Here is a 19,362-nt window from a genome sequence, read left to right on the forward strand (position 1 = left end):
AGACAATGCTCAAAGAAACTGTGCTACTACTGAAAAAGAATTCTTAGTAGTTGTATTTGCTTGTGATAAGTTTAGACCTTATATTGTTGATTCTAAAGTAACTATTCACACTGATCATGCTGCTATTAAATATCTTATGGAAAAGAAAGATGCTAAACCTAGACTTATTAGATGGGTTCTCTTGCTACAAGAATTTGATTTGCATATTGTTGATAGAAAAGGAGTTGAGAACCCCGTTGCAGACAACTTGTCTAGGTTAGAAAATGTGCTTGATGACCCACTACCTATTGATGATAGTTTTCCTGATGAGCAATTAAATGTCATAAATGCTTCTCATACTGCTCCATGGTATGCTGATTATGCTAATTACATTGTTCCTAAGTTTATACCACCTAGTTTCACATACCAGCAAAAGAAAAAGTTCTTCTATGATTTGAGGCATTACTTTTGGGATGACCCACATCTTTATAAAAAAGGAGTAGATGGTGTTATTAGACGTTGTGTACCTGAGCATGAACAGGAACAGATCCTACGCAAGTGTCACTCCGAAGCTTATGGAGGACACCATGCTGGAGATAGAACTGCACATAAGGTACTGCAATCTGGTTTTTATTGGCCTACTCTCTTCAAGGATGCCCATAAGTTTGTCTTATCTTGTGATGAATGTCAAAGAATTGGTAATATTAGTAGACGTCAAGAAATTCCCATGAATTATTCACTTGTTATTGAACCATTTGATGTTTGGGGCTTTGACTATATGAGACCTTTTCCTTCCTCTAATGGTTATACACATATTTTAGTTGCTGCTAATTATGTTACTAAGTGGGTAGAAGCTATTCCAACTAGTAGTGCTGATCATAACACTTCTATTAAAATGCTTAAAGAAGTTATTTTTCCAAGATTTGGAGTCCCTAGATATTTAATGACTAATGGTGGTTCACATTTTATTCATGGCGCCTTCCGTAAAATGCTTGCTAAATATGATGTTAATCATAGAATTGCATCTCCTTATCACCCTCAGTCTAGTGGTCAAGTAGAATTGAGTAATAGAGAGCTCAAATTAATTTTGCAAAAGACTGTTAATAGGTCTAGAAAGAATTGGTCCAAAAAACTTGATGATGCATTATGGGCCTATAGAACTGCATATAAAAATCCTATGGGTATGTCTCCGTATAAAATGGTCTATGGAAAAGCATGTCACTTGCCTCTCGAACTAGAACACAAGGCTTATTGGGCTATTAAAGAACATAATTATGATTTTAAACTTGCCGGTGAGAAGAGGTTATTTGATATTAGCTCACTTGATGAATAGAGAACCCAAGCCTATGAAAATGCCAAGTTGTTTAAAGAAAAAGTTAAGAGATGGCATGACAAAAGGATACAAAAGCGTGAGTTTAATGTAGGTGACTATGTATTGTTATACAACTCTCATTTAAGATTTTTTGCTGGAAAACTCCTCTCTAAATGGGAAGGCCCTTACGTTATCGAGGAGGTCTACCGTTCCAGTGCCATAAAAATCAACAACTTCGAAGGCACCAATCCGAAGGTGGTGACCGGTCAAAGAATCAAACACTATATCTCAGGTAATCCCATAAATGTTGAAACCAATGTTATCGAAACCATAACCCCGGAGGAATACATAAAGGACACTTTCCGGAACGTTTCAGACTCCGAAAAGGAATAGGTATGTGGTACGGTAAGTAAACCGACTAAAAACAGTCTTTAAGCCAATATTTCTCTGTTTTGGAATTTTTAGAAAAATAGAAAAATAAGAAGCAGTCCGGGAAGGACACGAGGCCTCCACGAGGGTGAAGGGCGCGCCCTACCCCACTGGGCGCGCCCCCTACCTCGTGGGCACCTCGTGTGCTCTCCGGACTCCGTTTTCGTACACGACACATATTTTGGTCGGTAAAAATTCATTATATAATCTCCCGGAGGTTTTGACTCCCGTATCACGCAATTATCTCCTGTTTTTGTTTCGAGCTGTTTTTTCTGACAGATCTAGGTTATCATGACGTCTCCAAGTGCCACCAAGGACAAGTTCTTCGAGAAGGTCATCAACCCTTACATCAGCCAGCCATACTAGGACTGTTTGCTTTGATTACTTGTTGATATGTAAGATTTGCTCACACATCTGTTCAATTGCTTGTTTGCATCAGCCAGCCATACTAGGACTGTTTGCTTTGATTACTTGTTGTTCTTGACCTAACACTCTAACAGAGCTTGTCAACGATTTAAACACTAAGGGCTGCTGTAGTGGGGCCTTTTCTAACTCATAGGTGACATAAAGGTTTGGTTGTACACTAAAGTAGGCTCTCCAAGAGTACCTGAAGATCCAGTTCGAAGGCATGCCTAGTTCTTACATAGTGCAGACATAGTAAATTCTCATTTCATTGTGTGCAAGTGCAAGAGATGCGGCATGTTTCATTATGTGGTGTTGTTGTGTTATAATCTCATCCTTTTGTGTTCACAGACTGGAAAGTATGCATATTTATCTTCCAAGGAGACGAGTAACAAGTTTGTGTCACCTTGCAGAGGGGGTGCAATGAAGATAAGATTGAGGATTTCCAAGTACAAGATGTTAGGAAGGAGCCTTGCAAGAGAAGTAGGAGCTGCGCTGAGCCTCTTCAACCTGTTAAGGTAAGTCACTGTATCCAACTCAACAGTTCAATTCCTTGTTTGTTTCAGGCATAGTTAATTTGCTCTTTTCAATTTCTTTATTTGTCCTCAGTTAATGAGATGCCCAAAGAATGATGCCTGATGTTGGGTACCTATATAACTATTGGTTGACATAATTAAAGGCCTTACCATTTAATTACTCTACAGAAGTGTGCCTGAAGCTTTGAAGTCTATTAACCAACTATTATTGAATGAGGCTCACAATCTAGTTTATACTAGGCTAATGATTGGATAGTTTTGCTTGCTGTAGTATGTTTGTATGAAATCCTTTGCTGTTCATTATGCTCCCCAAGACTTTAATTGAGCTACAGAATGGCCAACTGCTTGCTTCCTTCTATGCAACGTGCTGTCTAAATTTGTAACTTGTCTGTGTTTTGGATTGGGCCCCAACATCATGCTCCTCTGGTGATCTAAGAGAGATTTCTGTATGCAGGCTGCACAGACTACCTTTTTTTATAATTCTAAAAATATAACCTGCTTATGCTTCATGACGTTTAACATTATTGTTAGTCCTGTTTTGCCATGTACAAAATAGGCTGTCTTGCTCGCTTCACTGTTGTAACTATATTTTTGCCCTAGTCATGTGTACTTACAAAAACATTTCAGGATGAAGTGACATCAACACAAAGATCTGCGAGCAGTGCGGCATGGCTGTTACCGAATGATTATGGATTGGAATTGGAATGTGCTGATGTTCTCGAGCATCAACTAGAGGTGGCAAGATAACGTGTACATGATTTTGAACGTACAATCAACAAGTTGAGACTGGACATGCAGGTATTAGATGCAGGAGTCAAAAAAATGAAACAAGACACTGAGGTAACAACGAAGGAATTGGAGATTTTGCAGACTGAAATTTGTGCTATCTAAATCCGGCCAATCCTATTTTCTGAAGAGATTATAGTTCAAATGGTAAGTTATGTTGATGCGCGTCCATGATGTATGAGCTATATTTGCCCAGTGTATGTAATTTTCTAATTGTGTATGCTTTATTATCACTGCTGCTGAACCGTAATGCCCAGTGGGTATAATCGGCTGTAATCTCTTTATTGTATAGTGTAGGATTATTCTATGTTTCTTTGCCTTAGTCTCTTTATTGTATAGCGTATGTGTTTTAGAGGTGATAGTATAGAGTAGGATAATTCTTTGAATATGCTATGTCATTCAAATGGGGGCCAACTCGCCCAAACGTTGTAATGACCATGGCCGTCCACAGGCTGTACGATCCATGGGCCATCTACATGACGGACGATCCATGGCCTTCTATGGGCCGTCGGATCCATGGGCCTTCTATGGGCCGTCGAATCAATGGGCCTTCTATGGGCCGTCGGGTCAATGGGCCTTCTACGTCCCGTAGGATCCATGGGCCTTCTACGGGCCGTCTCATCTATGGGCCTTGTATGGGCCGTATAAGGGGCCGTAAACGGGCTAGAGTTGAAATCGTCCATTCATGGGCCGACCATAACGGGCCGTCGTTAATCAGCCGTATTTGATGATGCTATGAAAACGGTCCAACGTATTAACGGACACAAACGGGCCGATTGTAACCATGGGCTGAATTTGGCCCACAAGCAGAAAATGATAGTAATGGGCCGAAAGTAAATGAATGCTGGAAATGAGCCCAAGAATAAATGGGCCCTGAGAAGGCTGAAAGATAACATGAGCTGGAAACGGCCCAACGGAATAATGGGTCGTTAATGGGTATAAAGTGATACACTATTCATTACAGGCCAGTTTTACCACGGGCCGTTAAAGGGCCGAGGGTTACTAAGGGCCTCATATGGGCCGAAAGACGTCATGGGCCATACATGGGCCGGAAGTTAAAATGGGCTAGAATTATATTGGACGGCCCAGATGACGCTACTGGGCCTAATTCGGATAGGCCATAAACGGGCCCTGGGTTAGCAGGCTGTAAATGGGCTATATGCGAACATGCCGTTAACAGGCTTGCCGTGGGCCGGCCCGCCACCTTTTGACCAAGTCAAACAGGCCGGCCTTTTCATAGGAATGGGCCTCTGTTAGGCCGTGCCATGTGTCGACGTATCATAGGCGCTTTGGGTCCAATGAGTGGATGACATCTGTCCCAACGGCGAGCCGACACGTGTTCCCTCCAGCCAATGATGATTTTACACATGGAAAATCCCCATTGGTCGGGGCTATTAATGGGTTATCGGATCCAATACCGGACCCGGTAGCTTAACGGCGTTCCGTTACGGTGGATGCCACGTATCGGTCACCCTTGATGAAAGCACTTCTGTGACGCGTGATTTATCGTCATGGAAGTGGACACTTCCATGATGATAATTTTGGTAATGTCATGGAACACTTCTACGACAGCACAAGTATGACTATCTTGATTCTGTCATAAAATTTTCATGGATGTACATGCATGACAGAAAACATGACCTACTGTGACAAACACATATCATCACGGAAGTGTTATTTTTTGTAGTGCTCGTGGACCCCACATGGGCACCCCTCCACTTATTCTTGCACCCACACACTTTGTCTTTCTCCAGAAAAATCCTCCACCAGCTCAAACCCGAGTCCTAGCTCATCTTGCTGCCATTTTCGATCTCCTTGCTCAAAGCTCCATTCACAAAACTGCTTTGGGGGATTGTTCTTCGGTATGTGACACCTCCAATGGTCCAATTAGTTTTTGTTCTAGTGCTTTATTTATTGCAAAATTTTGTTGCTTAGGTGACCCTGTTCTTGAGCTTGCATGTCAAATTTATGTGGTCAAAAGTAGTTTTAATGCATGATATGGCCTATAGGCACTTGTAGGAGTAGTTGCTATCAATCTTGTTGAGTTTGGTTCACTTTTATTTTGAGTCACTAAAAATTTCAGAAATTTTTTAGAGGAAGAAAAATGTTTAGAAAAATGTACCAAGGTAGTTCCTCAAGGAAGCAAGGCCCAAGACTCGCGATACATGAGCCGGACAATGAACTACCAAGGGAAGCTCAAGTGCGGCCTTGTGAATGGCCATCAGAGGAGTTCATGGTCCAGGCAGGCATCGAGGATAAATTTGACGCATATGTGTGCAACGCTGATCTTGAGAGCTTCGTGTCAGATAAGTGCTGGCAATACCTCTATCTAACTGATTCATTTGGGAGAAGGTTTAAATTTACATCCTCGCGCAATTCTCACACTGTTTTATTTGATCTTTATGATAAATCATATACCATGGACCTAGAAGATTTTAATACTGCTTGTATACTCCCGCACTGGGGCAATGTTCACTACTAGCAAAAGGGCTATAGATAATATGGACACTAATGGTGCACCAGACATGTGTTGCGCCACTACTATATAGCAGTGGCGCACCATGTGTTGGTGTGCCATTAGTGTGATAGACACTAATGGCGCACCACACCCATGGTGCGCCACTACTAACATATTTTTTTCCAAAAATACTAATGGCGCACCAGGGCACAGTGCGCCATTACTAGTTTTAACTAGTAATGGCGCACCACTCACCCCGTGCGCCACTACTATCATTTTTTTCTTCTGTTCTAGTGTCCTCATGAATATTTATTTATGTTTATTATGGTATTGAATTTCTAATTCACAAAAAGTATTGAATTTTTTAATATTTTTTGAACTCATGAATATTTTTAAATTTAATCCATGGGCATTTTTTGAATTCATGAATATTTTTTTTCAAATTTGATGATATTTATGAAAAAATATTGAATATTCATGAGGACACTCGATCTCGATCCCCCTCCATCTCGATCGCTATCCCCCCTCGCCACCGAGCACCCCCCGCACCCTCCCCCCTCCACCGCCGCCGCCGACCCCCCGCACCCTCCCCCGCTCCACCGCCGCCGCCGACCCCCCGCACCCTCCCCTGTCTCCTCGCTCGGTTCCCCTAAACGGAATCGGCCAAGCACACCACCCACCCCTCCCTCCCCCCGAGTGAGACCTAGGGTTCAAGATGCCGCTCCCGGCCCTCCGCTAGGCAACAAAAAATCCTAATTTTTTTTACTAATGGCGCACCGCTAGGGGGTGCGCCATTGCTATCCAAAAAAAAGATTACTAATGGCGCACCTCTAGGGGATGCGCCATTGCTATCCAAAAAAAGATTACTAATGGCGCACCGCCTGGTGGTGTGCCATTGCTATAAAAAAATTACTAATGGCGCACCGCTAGGTGGTGCGCCATTGCTAACCCTCCCCCCACTAAAATCTACAGTCCCCTTTCTATCTTCCCCAATCGATCACATCTCACGTGCCCACTGCCCCGACCCGTACTGCACTGCCGCCCCCGCGCCCCGCCGCCTCCCCCGCACCCGATGACCCCCGCGCCTGCTCCGCCGCCGGAGTCGCCGCCGGAGCACCGGGAGGAGGAGGCCCGCGTCCACCAGGAGGAGGAGGCCCGTCGGAGCACGTCTTCTTCCTCCGACCGACCCCATCTCGCCGTCGCCACCGTCTTCTGTTTCGCCGAGCGGCTTCGCCTCCGCCGTCCGTCGCCCGTGCAACCTCGCCGCCGTCCGTCACTACCGGGCCCCTGCGCAGGTGCCCCTCCCCTCTGTCTTCCCCTTCCTTCGCCCCATGCCTGATTGAGCCAACACGCCAAGTACTAGGTTATGTTCTGAATTTTGGGGCGGTAGTGTGTGTAAGCGAGTGAGCAGTGTTATGCATCGGCGTCTGATGCTTCCTGGTTAGACTTGGGAGTTTGCATTTGCTAACATTTATATATAAGCAAAGTTGTCTTCTGTTCTTGTTTGCATTATCTAACACAATACACAGTCATGGATTGTCTAAGGTGAATATTTTAAGTACAACTTGCTGCAAAACCTGGAGTGCATTGGCATGTTCCTTACTTTATGCCATTCATGTAGTCTGTTTGCTCGGCATTTACAAGGGTGCAATTAGTCAACCTCAAAACTCAACTGAATTGTATCGGTTTGTCTAGTTCTGAAGGGAGTGGTGTTTTTATTTAGTTGTTTGAGCCTGCTTTTTTGTTTGCTTAAGTAGTTGTAACTCTCAATATTGGTCGTCCTACTTGGTCTCCAGCCACACTGCCGTCCTCTTATTATACATAAGCTTGACAATGGCGATTATGCCCATGTGTTGTGATGTTGTGAGGAAGAGGAAGGTGATCTGATTTTTATTTACTATCCTTGTAATATGATCCTGCTTTGCTTGAAAAACCAATTACACTTGCCTATACTTATCATTGTTTTGGTATTTTTTCCGCATCTCTCATGCTGATACTGTAGGAGTAAAATCCATGCTGATACTATAGGAGTAAAATCCATGCGAAACTGTTTGTTATTTTTTCCGCATCTCTCATGCTGATACTGTAGGAGTAAAATACATGCCCTGTTAACAATGTATTACAAGAATTGTTTTCTTTTGTGTGTTTTCCCTGAAATATTGTGTTATAATAGAACTGTTCCTGGATGTGGTCATGGGAGATAAATTTGTCATCAGTTTGTAGGTTGTCGAATCAGCAACTCGTAGTTGAATTGATTAGAGTTGGCCCCAAGGATGCTACTCGTAGTTGAAACTTGTAGAATGCTACCTGAATTTCACTGGGATATCAGATTCAAATTGGATGAAACTGTTTCTGCTGTTGCTTGCCACAAGTTTTGTTTGTAGTACTGTTTGGCAGTGACTGATTTTTGTCCATATGAAAGCAGAGGACCATATGGTCTGTGGCCTTTTCATCCATATGAAAGTAGAGGCACATTGTGGTGCTAGTTTGCTGGGTTTTTTCTCCGACCATCATGTCGTGATGATTTTGTAGGTACCCCGAGAGGCCCTTGAGTTTGCCGGAATGTCGATTAACTTCTGTTCCGGCAAATTCGGGTACTCCATAATGTCCTATTTTCAGCAAAGGTCATGCTAAAATTTTCCGTGAATTTTAGCATGACTTTGCTAAAAATAGGACATATGGGGTACTTGCGACTAATGCATGGGCCGGGGTATCTTAGTACTTAATTAAGTAGGATCAACTGCCTCTTGTGTTATACATATAGAAGTGTGATATCAACTCATAGTTATTACTAATGTCAGTTGCTCGTCATCGATAAACCCTAATCTGGTAGGATGACCTACTAAAAAAGCCCATACCACATATTCTATTTGGATGGCCCTGCTAACCCTTGACCATAAATACTTGAGATGGATGTAGCAGGCTTAAAGAAAGAAATGTTTTTAGGCCAACTCCACTGGGCCTGGCTGAAAATGCACAAGTGTGCATGACTAACAATATTCTATTGTAAAGCTAAATAGGAAAGATGAACCACTCATTCTAACCATTTGCTCTCAAAATTACCACTTCACTTCTTACTACTGAAAATCTTAGACCATCTCCATTCACCAATAGCTCAAACCAGTTCGAAGGGCGTGTTTTCACCACACTGTGGATTATCTTATTGGACCCAATGCAAGAGATGATGTAGTTTTGAATTATGAACGTAGGAAATGTCGTCATCGGATGACAAAAGTCTCCCGGGGGAGGGCGGCTGGTGCCATGATGATCGAGGTCTGTGCGACAAGCCTCACCTGGACGATGATTGGCGCTTCAGCATTAAGCTCGAGGAGACCTTCGAAGTTGAAACGGTACACAACGACGACAAGTGTTATTTTCATAATTAAGCATGACTTCAACTATTTCAACGTGTAATTTTCATCTTTTACAATTCGAGTATAGCTTATCCCATGCCATGCAAGATGCTATGTCTTGGAGAGGATGGATTTTGAAGACCATGAAAATTCTAAAACAAAGAAAATTCACCTAAGGACTCATCACGATGTGGATTTTGAAGTAAATCTGTATAATTCTGGGAGCATAACCCATTTTGGTTGCAAAAATTGGGAAGCATTTTGCAAGATGTATGGTTTTGATGAGGGTATGCTTGTCACCATGGATCTTGGTGGTCCTGACATCGACCAAGACAATATAGACATTTGGGTCCTTGTTGATACGCCTCCAGTTCTACCGCTATGTGAGTTTCTCAAACATAGTTAATTACTAACTAATTTATACTGTTCATTTCAAAATAGTTGACAACTTATTTCCATTGACAGCTTATGTTCATTCTTCAAAGAATGTGCGGGAGATGGTAGACAAAACCCACTACACCGATGGCTCCGAATTAACTTACAAGGAGAAAAATTATCTGGTCGGATTTTGTACTGACATTGAGAACTACAATATCTACAATCAAACTCCTCAACATTATGGTCAATACGTGCCACTAGTGCATGTGCTGAACTACGGTAACTACCATGGAGATACCCTGGTAAATTTTTTTACTATTACAACATCCGTGCATCTTTTGCATACTTCTAAAACTAATACATCATTGCTAAATATGAAGTTATCACTATGTTTTTCAACAGATAATCCCAGAGAATTGTGCGCCTCATTTGATGTATCAGAAAGGTAGCCTTAATGTTTTGAACATACAGCCAGGTCATCCTACGAATCTCAACTGTCCATACCAGATTTCTAAAAGAAGTGGAGACATGCAAATCAAAGGATGGAAAAAATATATGGACAGTCGTAAGGAGGTTCTTGGAAGCAAAAGGAAGCAAAGCGCAAGAATTGGAGACAGGATGATCTCCATTCTCCATAATGGAGAGTTAGGGTCTATTTTGTTTTATGCTATTTTACCTTAAATAGGGTATTTAGGTCATGTTTAGGCATAACAGTAGCAGTAGCACGGAGATAAGAGAGGACACATCTCTCAAATATCTCTGAATGCAGCATTACTTTCGACAAACTCGCTACTCGCGGTCTCGAGACTTGTAATGTTCTAACTTTGTTCGGTATTTTAAATTCGGAGACTAATATGATGAATTGTATTCGGAGACTAATCTTCTACTATATTCGATAAATTTGTTGTTTATATGTTGTGCTCTCTATATTCTGTGCGGTAATATGTTTTGTAACCTGTGCAAATATTAAAAAAGAAAAAAATCCCTAATATTCATACTAGTGGCGCACCACTCAGCACTTTAGTGGCGCACTGCAAAAACCACACTAGTGGCGCATCATCAACTAGTGTGCCATTAGTAAGCCAGATGTCACGCCCTCGATGCGGCTATATCTCCCACGTGTCGAAGCACGACTTAGAGGCATAACCGCATTGAAAGCAATGTCGCAAGTGAGGTAATCTTCACACAACCCATGTAATACATAAGGGAAAGAGATACATAGTTGGCTTACAATCGCCACTTCACACAATTACATGAATAAAGCATTACATCAAACAGATACAATCAAGGTCCGACTATGGAACCAAAATAAAAGAAGACTACCCCAAAAGCTACACAGATCCCCGATCGACCCCAACTGGGCCCCACTACTGATCTACTAGAACAAAACAACACAAAGGACAAGATCTTCATAGAGCTCCTCCTTGAGCTCGGTTGCGTCATCTGCACAGTTCAACGGCACCTGCAAGCTGGTTCTGGAAGTATCTGTGAGTCACGGGGACTCAGCAATCTCACACCCTCACGATCAAGACTGTTTAAGCTTATAGGAAGGGTAAAAGGAATGATGTGGAGCTGCAGCAACCAACTAGCATGTATGGTGGCTAACATACGCAAATGAGAGCGAGAAGATAAGGCAAAAGCACGGTCGAACAACTATGATCAAGAAGTGATCCTAGAACAACCTACGTCAAGCATTACTCCAACACCGTGTTCACTTTCCGGACTCCGCCAAGAAGAGACCATCACGGTTACACACGCGGTTGATGTATTTTAATTAAGATCAACTTCAGGTTTTCTACAACCGGACATTAACAAATTCCCATCTGCCCATAACCGCGGGCACGACTTTTGAAAGTTCACATCCCTGCAGGGGTGTCCCGACTTAGCCCATCACAAGCTCTCACGGTCAACAAAGGATATTCCTTCTAGCGGGAAGACCCGATCAGGCTCGGAATCCCGGTTACAAGACATCCTCGACAATGGTAAAACAAGTCCAGCAAGACCACCCGATGAGCCGACATCCCGATAGGAGCTGCACATATCTCATTCTCAGGGCAACACCAGATAAGCAATCCGTACAACTAAAACCAACCCTCGAGTTTCCCCGAGGTGGCGCTGCAAGGGGCTCTAGTTTGGACCAACACTTAGACAAGCACTGGCCCGAGGGGGGTTAAAATAAAGATGACCCTCGGGATGCGCGACTCCCAAGGGAAAAAGGCTAGGTGGTGAATGGTAAAACCAAGGTTGGGCCTTGCTGGAGGAGTTTTATTCAAGGCGAACTGTCAAGGGGTTCCATTATAACCCAACCGCGTGAGGAACGCAAAATCCGGGAACATAACACCGATATGACGGAAACTAGGGTAGCAAGAGTGGAACAAAACACCAGGCATAAGGCCGAGCCTTCCACCCTTTACCAAGTATATAGATGCATTAATTAAATAAGAGATATTGTGATATCCCAACAAACTATCCATGATCCAAACATGGAACAAACTCCAATCTTCACCTGCAACTAACAACGTTATAAGAGGGGCTGAGCAAAGCGGTAACATAGCCAAACAACAGTTTGCTAGGACAAGGTGGGTTAGAGGCTTGGATCAACAATATGGGAGGCATGATAAGCAAGTGGTTGGTATCGCAGCATAGGCATAGCAAAAGAGCGAGCAACTAGCAAGCAAAGATAGAAGTGATTTCGAGGGTATGGTCATCTTGCCTGAGATCCCGCAAGAAAGAAAAACGAGTCCATGAAGAAGATAAACAGACATAGTCGAACGAATCCTCACAACACGATGTTAACGGAACCAACCCGAAGAAGCAACACCGGAAAGAAGCAAGCAATCATGGTAAACAACCATCACAAAAACATGGCATGATGCACAATCAAGCATGATGCATGTCCGGTTTAATGAAGCATGGCATGGCAAAGTGCACAAGCAATCCTACAAATTAAGTGAAGCTCAATATACAACTCCGTTGCATATTGATGGAACACCACATCAATTATTTAGTTCACTCTCGGTTAGGTACTCAACAATATTAAATGTTGGTTAACATGGCAAGAGGTGAAGCATAACAAAACTATACCATGTAAACAATTTAAATGGGGCCAGATATAACAAACAACAAATCCGGTAAATCCCCATATGTCTTAGTAATTTAATGCAACAACAATTTTAAACATTTTAGATGTTGTTATCATGATGCGGATGACATGTGCAAGTTTTTTGCAGATTTTATGAAAATGTTAACAAGAGCATTATGAAGCATTTGTCATCGTGGCAGAAACGAAAAGGGTGCCACGGCAACGAATCCAAAAATGATGCCACAACAACTTTCCGGTTCCGGTAACTCGATTGAGATGCCGGTGCAAAAGAGAGTGTGACGGAAGCATCTCATGCAAGGATGGTGGGTGATCCCGGTAAACGAGTGTCCCACGAGACGACGGTATGGCAACGGGGAACATGCAAGAAAACATGTCGGGCACGGTGCAAATGCGAGCATTTCATACAACACACATGCGTTCATTCACGGGCGTCGTCTCGATGGTTATACCTTCGAAGCGCGCGTTATTGGAGGGGTTCAAGTTCGATGCGGTGTAGGGGAAGTAGATGTTCTCGGGACGTTCGGTAGTGGAAGTAGGGGTACATGACGACGGTAGAGGTACTCGTGATCTTGGTGGCGGTAGTCGTTCACGTTCTTAGTTACACAATTTTCCGTAGATGTTCGAGATCATGGCGAGGGACTTGACGTCCACGGAGGCTTCGAGGGTCGACGATAGTTGTTCTCGTATCATCGTGGAAGTAGTCATACTCAGCGATAGTGGTACTTGGCGTTTCGTTCGGTACTCGTTCGAGCATCCAAGGTCTTCGACGCTACGGTAGTCGTTCATGTTTCGTAGACGTTCAAGTCACCGGTAAAGGAACTTGGCGGTCCAGAGAGAGTACTTGTTGGGTCCACAACACTGTAACCGTTCGTGGCAGAGGAGCTTGATGTTCGCGGGTCTCCAAAGGCGTCGTGGTACTTGGCGACATCCGATACATAGAGGTACTTGGCAGTTTGTGTAGAAGGGCTTGCGGTGGTTTTGGACCAGGTGATCTTGACGTATCCGACAGCGAAAGATACACAGCCCGCGGTCGGTGGAGCTTGCGGGCACACAGAGGAAGGTAGGCGAGGACTTGAAGCGGCAAAGCGCTCCAGCGAAGCAGCAGGGGCGTCGGGCAACGCGCGGTACCACGGCGAGGATTCGAGGGAGAGGAGCGGCGCAAGGTGGCGTCCTCCTGGTGGTTGCCGACGGCGGCGGGGAACGCGGGAGGCAGCGGAACTGGACGGCGAAGCAGCAGCAGCGAGGCAGTGGTGAGCTCGTAGGGCGAGGACGACGACGAGCTTGGCGCGCCGAAGGTAGGGACGAGGCCCTGCCGGCGGGCAGGAGGTGCAGTGATGGAAGGGACACGGACGAAGGAGACGAGGCGCGGGGTCGTCCTTGTAGAGGAGGTCGAGGCAGGCCGGCGAGCAGAGGACGGGGTCGCCGGAGAAGGGGCTCACCGGCGGGCGAGGCAAGGTGGCTCCGGCGAGGTCACCGGTGCAGGCGCAAGGACGAGGCGCGGTGGTGGAGGATACAGAGGCAGGGACGGGGCCCTGCTGGCGGGATCCGGCCGGGAACGGGCAAAGGCGGCGGAGGCCGGCCGGATTGGGTGGTGGAGATGAGGAACTCCGGCAGGGGCGGCGTTGGGGAAACGGGCGGTGGAGCTCTCTTGCGTGCGTTGGTGGCGGCGCTATCGGGAGAGAGATGGGGAGCGACCGAGCGAGGGAGAGAAAGGGGTCGAGCAGAGTGCGGGCTAGGGTTACGGGCGCTGGCGCTGGGCCTAAGTGGCCTGCGGCTATAGGAGGTGTTTAGGTGGGCCGGTTGCTAGGAAGCCCAAGTGGCCAGAGGCCTGGCTAGGCTCCCTTCCTCTTCTCTCACTCCTCTTTCTTCTGATTTACATTTATTTGTCTTTACTATTTATTGCATAAACGGAAATAGAAAGAAAGTACAGAGGGTTTGGAATGGATGTCAGGAGAGAGGGACATATTTCTGGAAACCATGAAATATGCCCGATTTAATAAAAGTGGTTTGGGAATTTTTAAGGACAGAAAAATAATTCAAGTTTCAATTAAAATTCAAACTTGAACCATTTTTGAACCCAACCAAAACAACTTCAAATGATCTGAAATTTTACAGAGGGGTTAAAAGAAAGGTGTAAGATTTATAGGAGAAGAATGAACATTTATGGATGACAGAAAATGGCACTTGCAAAAATGAAAGGAATAAGAAGGAAGAAGGCGGTGAAGACACATGGGAAGATTTGAGAGAGATGGGAAGGGGTTGATACAAATGACAAGAATAGAGCAAGGCAACATCATGAAGAATGCGATGCACATGGTGATTATGATGAAATGCAAAAATGGCAAGAGGCACGATGCAATGCAAACAATGATGACATGGCAAGATGCAACATGCAAGCGAATGACATGTCAAAGACAACGAATAACTGGAAAACACCTGGTGCAACAGTCTCGGGGCGTCACAACACTCCACCACTACAAGAGGATCTCGTCCCGAGATCTAGAATGGCACCGGAGGGAAAACGGAAGAGAAAGAGAAGAGGTAAAAAACTAAGTTGCTTCTTTGCCAAACGAGTGACACCAAAGAACCTTGAAAGGTTGAACAAATGAAAGAAAAAAAGCAACGGAGATGAACAAAGTTGAAAACACTCCGTTAAGAAAGAGGAATAAGAAAGAACCGATTCGGGTAGCACTTCGGTTGAAAAGAGATGAAAGACTTGATAAAATGAAAGATCTTGAGCAAAAGGACACAACACTCCGGTTAAATGGATAAACCAAGAAAAGAACACGATCCTGACAAAATGAAAAGATGGGTTGAAGAGAGCAACAACACAAAGCCTCCGTAACAAGAGTAAGAATGGAATGGAATGAACGAAGGGAAAACAAGATCTTGAGGGAGCACGCTTACAACAAATGCTAGAACGGAGTTGTTGGAAAACCAACAACGAAAAGAATAAGTTTGATATGGTCTTATGGAATGCATCTCAAATTATGAGGTGACAACCTGCCACTCACGGAAAAACGTTGGATTGATATGAACAAGAAGACGAGGAACTTGTTCACCAGAAGGATAAAAGAAGAACTTGGGTCCTTTAAGAGCACCATAAATAGTAACAATCCTTAGGGAAGGTTTTAGGTGATATATAACCAAAGATAACTCCAACGAAGAGGTTGATGGATTTAAAATACCTCATTCTTAACAACATGTGAATCATGAAACATGAACTCAAATTATCAAGAATGACATAATACCACCTACAATGGTACGGTAGAAAGAATTGCACTCCGGATTGCAAAATGAAGAATGATTGAGCTCCTCTGGAAAGAATCTTGATGAACGCTTCGAGAAGGAAATAAATCCTTGATGAACCATCATGTAGAACCTCCATGAAGAACTCCAGTAAACAAAGGAATGTTCAAACGAAAAGAACGATGAGAAGAGTAAGGTTGAAGCTTTGCAATGATTAGATGAAGCTTTGCGACGAGATAAAGAGAAAACTTGGAACTCCGGAAAAGAAAGATGAACAAATGGAAACAAGAATTTGATGAGCCTCCGGAATAGGGAATTGAATTCACTCGATGAAACAAGAATAAGAATTACATTATGCTTATCCTTCACCAATTAAATTGATGACAATCAGCGGATTTGACATATTACTTATTCTCGTAGAAAAGATTAAGAGAGATATAACATAAACTTGAGAATGTCTTCAACGAACCACCGGTAGGATTGGAACATCGAATAAATTGATAAGTAAGAGAACTCTTGAACGAACCACCATTAGAATTAAAATAAATGAAGTAAAGGGATGAATCACCGGTAAGAATTAGAGAACGAATGATGATACTTGAGGGGATTTAGATACATAAGAATGAAGAGGTCATGAGTTGACAAGAGAATACTTGAATGATGTATTGGTAAGATTTGGAGAACGAGAGCTGAAGGCTGAGAATGAATAAACCTGAAATGATGGACTCCGGATAATCAAACTGAGAAGACTCTTGAATTGCTTCGGATGGGTGAAAAGAATTGTCACAATTGAAAACAATTATGAGAGGATGGCAACAAACTAGAATCACGAATCATCGAGAGAATGGACAAGATTGAGAGAGAGAAAATCTTCTTCGGCCTTCAAATGTTGAGAATGACGACGAGAAACACCACCACGAATTATTTAGACACTCCGGAAGAATCAAAATGAAGAGGTTGAGCAAACGATGAAAAGAATGTGAATGATCTTGGAGGAGGCATTTGACTGATGATAATTCATTCTTACGTCAAACTTTAAAGATTTGGGAATAACTCCGGGAGAATAAGAAGAGTCAGGTAAGATCCTGGGAAAAGACCTGTGGATTAGGGCTCACTGAAAAGAAACACCGTTGAATGATTGCATGAAAAGAGAGATTGCACCGGTTGAATTAAATGGCCAGTATGAGATAACAACCTCGAAAGAGCTTGAAAGGATTACGAGAGCAGAGTGGAAACACGAATCTTCGAGATATCTTGAGCACTCCGGAACAATAGAATAACGAGCGTGGAATGACTGAATATAAGGTGCACCGGCATGAGAAGGCATTGAAACGAGGAACAAGGGATTTGAGATCAACACCGAAAGCTTGATTTGAATCCACCGGAGAAGAAAAGAATGAAGAATGACGATCTTGAAGCTCCGTTAAAATCTTCATGAGAAACACCGGGTAAGAACATTGACGGAAAAGGAATGGAGAGACTTCACAAGAATAAAAGGATACTTGATTAAGACATCTAAGTCCTTGAGGAAAAAGGGGTGGGCGGGCGGGAAAAACAAAGGCAGCTTGGAACGAATGAAACAAACATCGTTGAGAGGAACTGATAATTGATCTTGCCAACGTTGAAGTGATCGGATCCACTTGAAGAGAAACACACCGGTTGAGAAGAGGATTGACATGACAATATCGATTATCATGAAGGATTGGTATTCACATAGGAATATGAGAACACCGCTTAGGAAAAGGTATGGAATCAACATTTGACTTCGAAGCAACTCGAATACCACAGCTCAAAAACAAAACAAAGGATTGGCTTGCAGAATAAGCCAGAACAAACATATGATAGAGATTTTGTCCGAAGTTTCTGTGGTGGGGTCTACACGGGCTCGATCATACAGCACCATCATGTACAAGGCAGTGCACATGACATACGAAGCGTCCCCGAGTCGGCATAGCCAAGGACTCTTTAAGACACAACGAGACCACTGTAAAACCAACTGTGGATAGGCGGACCACTAGACGTCGAACCCCAATTTCATATCATACATCTATCGGAAAGATATCCTAAGAGCTACTTGAATTCCCACTTATAAACTCCCGAAACTTTCCAGTTATGCAATCAGGTGTTGGGGATACAGGGGAAGCATAATATCTCACCCAAAACTAACAAATCCTACATCCAGCTGTATCCATCCTTCAACACATAACCAAGAAACCTTCGGAAATCGTTTACCTCAACCTTCGAAAAGCATCCGTTATACAAGTTATGGCAATACTCCCGAACTCCCGCCCCAGTACTGGGTGGCGTCGAGGTTATCTCACCAACAACTGCATAAAAGAGATTTTCGATGTTGGCGAAAACTAAACTCAGGTATTCCAGAACTGCAATGATAAAATTGTGACGACAACACCTCGGAGCTCAACTCCCCGGGACACTGCCACAACCCCTAAATGTCAGGAGGCACCAAGAACAATGTTCTCGTCACAAAACCATCGGAACGATTCCAAGATACCCGCGTGATCCTAAATTTTTTAGTGAAATTTGAGAAGAGAAGAGTCAAAACTCTACGCCAGGATGCCTCACCAGAGCGACGAAGGGACTCAGGAGTACAAAGAAGTCCTAACTCTCCGATATATATAATTCCTAAATGACTCAAAACATTTCTAGACTCAATAACGCCAGCGATTCGATCAAGCAGGGGGGTCCTAAGGTCGGGGAAGGCTCTGATACCAACTTGTCACGCCCTCGATGCGGCTATATCTCCCACGTGTCGAAGCACGACTTAGAGGCATAACCACATTGAAAGCAATGTCGCAAGTGAGGTAATCTTCACACAATCCATGTAATACATAAGGGAAAGAGACACATAGTTGGCTTACAATCGCCACTTCACACAATTACATGAATAAAGCATTACATCAAACAGATACAATCAATGTCCGACTACGGAACCAAAATAAAAGAAGACTACCCCAAAAGCTACACAGATCCCCGATCGACCCCAACTGGGCCCCACTACTGATCGACTAGAACAAAACAACACAAAGGACAAGATCTTCATAGAGCTCCTCCTTGAGCTCGGTTGCGTCATCTGCACAGTTCAACGGCACCTGCAAGCTGGTTCTGGAAGTATCTGTGAGTCACGGGGACTCAGCAATCTCACACCCTCACGATCAAGACTGTTTAAGCTTATAGGAAGGGTAAAAGGAATGATGTGGAGCTGCAGCAACCAACTAGCATGTATGGTGGCTAACATACGCAAATGAGAGCGAGAAGATAAGGCAAAAGCACGGTCGAACAACTATGATCAAGAAGTGATCCTAGAACAACCTACATCAAGCATTACTCCAACACCGTGTTCACTTCCCGGACTCCGC

Source organism: Triticum urartu, chromosome 4, assembly GCF_003073215.2.
Source record: "Triticum urartu cultivar G1812 chromosome 4, Tu2.1, whole genome shotgun sequence".
In the NCBI taxonomy this organism is placed as follows: Eukaryota; Viridiplantae; Streptophyta; class Magnoliopsida; order Poales; family Poaceae; genus Triticum; species Triticum urartu.